This window comes from Bison bison, unplaced genomic scaffold (genome assembly GCF_000754665.1).
Source record: "Bison bison bison isolate TAMUID 2011002044 unplaced genomic scaffold, Bison_UMD1.0 scf7180017864249, whole genome shotgun sequence".
Taxonomy (NCBI): Eukaryota; Metazoa; Chordata; class Mammalia; order Artiodactyla; family Bovidae; genus Bison; species Bison bison.
The window spans coordinates 654418-659189 of record NW_011494821.1 but is presented as its reverse complement, the minus strand read 5'-3'; positions in this window follow the sequence as shown (position 1 = coordinate 659189).

Sequence of the window (4772 nt, the reverse complement as noted above, 5' to 3'; positions counted from 1 at the left end):
TCCTTCTCCAATGCATGAAAGTGAAAAGTCAAAGTGAAGTCACTCAGTTGTGTCCGACCCTCAGCGACCCCATGGACTGCAGCCTTCCAGGCTCCTCCATCCATGGGATTTTCCAGGCAAGAGTACTGGAGCAGGGTGCCATTGCCTTCTGCGAGAGTTTAAATGAGAAGTCCTTGGAAAGGGACAGACACTCTCCTTTTGGACCCTTCTTTTCACATTCAGATGCACATCCAGTCTTGCTCCCCTACTCTCCCCCTCTTCTGTTTACCTTGCATTTGTCCTTGTCCAAGCCACAGTCATCACTCACCTTCAATACTCTTATTAGCCTCCTACTTGATCTTCTTGCCTGACCTCTTTAAGGTCAATTCTCTATGCTCATAATGCCTGGTTTTTCTAAAACTCACTCAAATCTGATGTCACTCTTCTGTTAAGATCCTTCGCTGACTCCCACTGTCTTTTGAGTCTAAAGTGTGGCAATCATGACCCTTCAAGATTTTGCCTGCTTCTCCAGCCTGCTTTTTCAGTACTCTACCATTCAACCTCACACACTCTAGCCATATGGAAATCCTCTCCATGAGTTTCCAGAACTCAACAGACCCTCCTCCAGCCTTTGCACTTGCCACTTCTTCTCTCTGGAATATTCTGACCATGCCCATTCTCACTGCCTTTTGCTTTGCCCTTCATGTCTAAATTACTTCCTCCATGAAGCCTTCCTTGACCCCCTGAGACTGAGTTTGGCTCTTCTGTTTTAGCCACCAGGCTTCAACCCATGGTAACTTTTAATACCTTGAATTGTAAAACGTTGAATCTCCTTAAAGGTAAGAATTATGTCAGCCTTTTTCAACACAGGGCCTGGCACCCACTAGAGGTTTAGTAACATGTATGTGAATGAAGCCTCTGTATCTGGTGGGCACTGGATAGTAACTCAAAGACAAGACCATGGGATAGTAGGAAAAAACACAGAATTTAACATTAGTGCTTTGTGCAAGTCATTCATCCCTCTGAGGCTCAATTCTATCACTGTAAAATAGGGATAATAACAGGGAGGTTAGAATAAAATAAAATTAAATGTGTGAAGCACTTCGTATGTATGAAACTCTCAATAAATTTACTAATGCCTAAGAGTAAGACATTAGTAAATTGAGCCTCAGAGAAATTAATGACTTTCACAAAGCACTAACTTTAAATTCTGTGTTTTTTCCCTGCTACCCCATGGTCTTGTTCTGGTGGCTCAGACAGTAAAGAATCTGCTTGCAGTGCAGGAGACCTAGGTTCAGCCTCTGGGTTGGGAAGATCCCCTGCAGAAGGGAATGGCAACCCACTCCAGTATTTTTGCCTAGAGAATCTCTTGGACAGAAGAGCCTGGGAGGCAATAGTCTGTGGGATCGCAGAGTCAGATATGACTGAACAACTAACACTTTCACTTTACTCTTAGGCTGTGTTTAATAAAGAGATACTTAATCAGTGAATGACCAAATGAAGATCACAGTTTGGGGGGAGGAGGGTAGGCTACATGGCCAGCCAAACCTCAAGAGGCAATGGGATCTGGGCCTGGGGAAGACAGCATTGTCTGGAGAAGACTGGAGAAACAAGATTGGCCCCATGCTGATGATTTTTTCCTTAATATTTATTTATTTATTTGGCTGCCTCAGGTCTTTGTTGTGTCATCTTTCCTAGTTGCTTCACAGCATGGGGAATCTTAGTTCCCCACCAGGAATCCAATCCATGTCCCCTGCATTACAAGGCAGACTGTTAACCACTGGACCACAAGGGAAGTCCCCGTGCTGATAATTATTGAAGCTGGAGTATTGATGCATGAGTACCTAAGGGATCACCATCCCCTATTCTCTAATTTTATGTACATATGAAACTGTCCATAATAATTTAAAAAGAGGTAATGTGGTGGAGGAAGCCCTGAATCGGGCATCAAGAAAAGTTAAAATAGAAATTTCCCCCGTGGCCCAGTGGCTAAGACTCCATGCTCCCAATGCAGGGGACCAGGGTTCAATCCTTGGTCAGGGAACTCAATCCCTCCCACATGTGGCAACAAAGAGTTGCAGTGCCACAGCAAAGATCCCATGTGCCACAACTAAGACCCAGTGCAGCCAAAGAAATATTGGGAGGGAAAAAAAGTTACAAGTATTAAAAATAAGACAAATTTTGGATCCCTGAGGGATGGGTATTTTGCACAGACACAACCACCCTCAGATCCTCCCACCCATCTTGGGAAGCTGGATTTCTTCTTTTCATCCTGGGTCTAGAGCCAACTCTTCTGACTGCTCTTGTCCCTGCCCTGTGGGGGTCTCCATTCAAGAAACTCCATGACCAATGAGGGCAGAGCAGATAGACCAACAGATGGTATGAAGCAGAAGCCCACCTACCCCAGCCCAGTCCCAGGGCAGCTGCTGCCTCCACCCCACAGTTAATGAGATAATGGTCCCCTAGGGAAAGAGGCACTTAGTGCTGACAATGAGGCTAATTAGCAGAATGCCAATTAGTACCTGGGGACCGCTATACAAGGGAGGGGGAATTGCTTGTGTGGAAATTTCTTTTTCAGAGGAACAGAGGGCTGCACTCAAAGGAGAGGATGGCAGCAAAGCCACAGCATCCCCTCTCTCCACGTCATCATCCACCTCCAGGAAAGCCTCCTAAACTACTCACTCTGTTTCCCCTCTGTTTCTTCCTGCTCAATTCTGAGATTGAGGGGTGAGACCAGAGGGATGAAGGGCAAGAGCCAGCACTGTGCTAAACTTTTTTCCAATTGCAAAATATTTCGGATATACAAAAAGATATGGAAAAATATGCGTAAAATTTATATCCCACAACCCAACTTGAGAAACAAAAAAGTCGGGGCTTCCCTGGTGGTCCAGTGGCTAAGATTCCATGCTCCCAAGGTGGGGGGCCTGGGTTGGATCCCTGGTCAGGGAAAGTACATCCCACATGCTGCAACTAAGACTTTGCATCCTGCAACTAAAGATCCCACGTGCCTCAATAAAGACTGAAGATCCTTCAGGCTGCAATTAAGACCTGGTGCAGCCAAATAAATAAATGTTAAAAAAATAATAATAAAGTCACCAGTTCAAAGAGCTCTCTCTGTATACCCATTATATTAGCTTTTCTCTCTACCTGCCATGGGAGGTAACTCTCCTCAATCCAGTGTGTGCTATACTTTCTTGTAACTATGTATGGATGTGAGAGTTGGACCATAAAGAAGGTTGAGCACCAAAGAATTGATGGCTTTTGAGCTGAGGTGTTGGAGAAGACTCTTGAGAGCCCCTTGAACTGCAAGGAGATCAAACCAGTCAATCCTCAAGTCCTTCATTAGAAGGACTAATGCTGAAACTGAAGCTCCAGTACTTTGGCCACCTGATGCAAAAAGCCAATTCATTAGAAAAGACCCCAATGCTGGAAACGTTTGAAGGCAGAAGGGGATGACAGAGGACAAGATGGTTGGATGGCATCACCAGCTCAACGGACGTGAGTTTGAGCAAGCTCCAGATGATGAAGGATGGGGAAGCCTGGCGTGCTGCAGTTCATGGGGTCGCAAAGAGTGGAACACAACTGAGCGACTGAACAACACACTCTCTCATATGCAATGACGTGTACTTTCTCTCTTCCCTCTGCATCAGTGCCAAGTCTGTGCAATGACAAAAATGGTCTCCATCCAGTATGCTAGCCACTAGCTGCGAGTGGCTCCGAGCCACTTGGTGGCTGATGCAAGGAACTAAATCTTTACCTAGTTCTAATTGTTATAAATTTAAGTGTAAATAGCCAAATGTGGCTGGTGGCTACTGTACTGGACAGTGAAGCTGTGTCCTATGAGGGTGGGGACTTTGTAGTACTCACTGCTGTGGGTCTAGATGATGTCTGGCAAAGAGCAGGTGCTCAATAAATATTTAAGTCAACAACTGAATCTTTACAGCAAGACAGTTATGTAATTATTATTCCCATTTCCTTGGCTTCCCTTGTGGCTCAGCTGGTAAAGAATCCGCCTGCAATTCGGGAGACCTGGGTTCGATCCCTGGGTTGGGAAGATCCCTGGAGAAGGGAATGGCTACTCACTCCAGTGTTCTGGCCTAGAGAATTCCATGATCTGTATAGTCCATGGGGTCGCAAAGAGTCAGACACTACTGAGCGAGTTTCACTTTCATTCTCATTTCCCAGTTGGGACCACCGAGGCCCAGAGAAGTGATGTGACTTGACAAGGCGATTGAGGTAAAAAGTGACAAGCCCGAGACTTAGGCCCAGTTCTTCCTGACCTCAAGCCTATACCCTTTCGGACTCCCAGGGGCTTCCCTAAGCCTCCCCTGGGCAGTCACTTGAGGAACAAGGTGTGGCCCCTCTGGGCCCTTCTCTGGGTGCCTCCCTCACCTGCAGCTGCATCCTGGGCTCCATTTTCCTCCAGGAGTCCCGGTTTGGGTCCACGCTTCCTCCTACACAGGCAGCCCTGTGTGAACACCTGGTCTTCCCAGCACCAAGTGATGGAGCTCCAAAAGCCACAAACAAGTGGAGCAGAGCTGAGATGAAGCCAAAGAAAGAAAGGAGTGGGGTGGGGAGAGGGGGTGACGGGCCTGTGTGGGCCTGGGGGGCCGTTGAGACACACTCAGTTCAGCCAAGAAAGAGACAAGGACCTTTTCTAGGCTTTTATTTATGAAATGCTTATTGAACGGATACAAAGTTAGTGTCTGTCAGCAGCTGGTGGAGGCGGTTAGTGTGCATCCCCCCTCCCACCCCTCCCCACCATGGGCGCTGAAGCCAGCAGTGGCTCCATC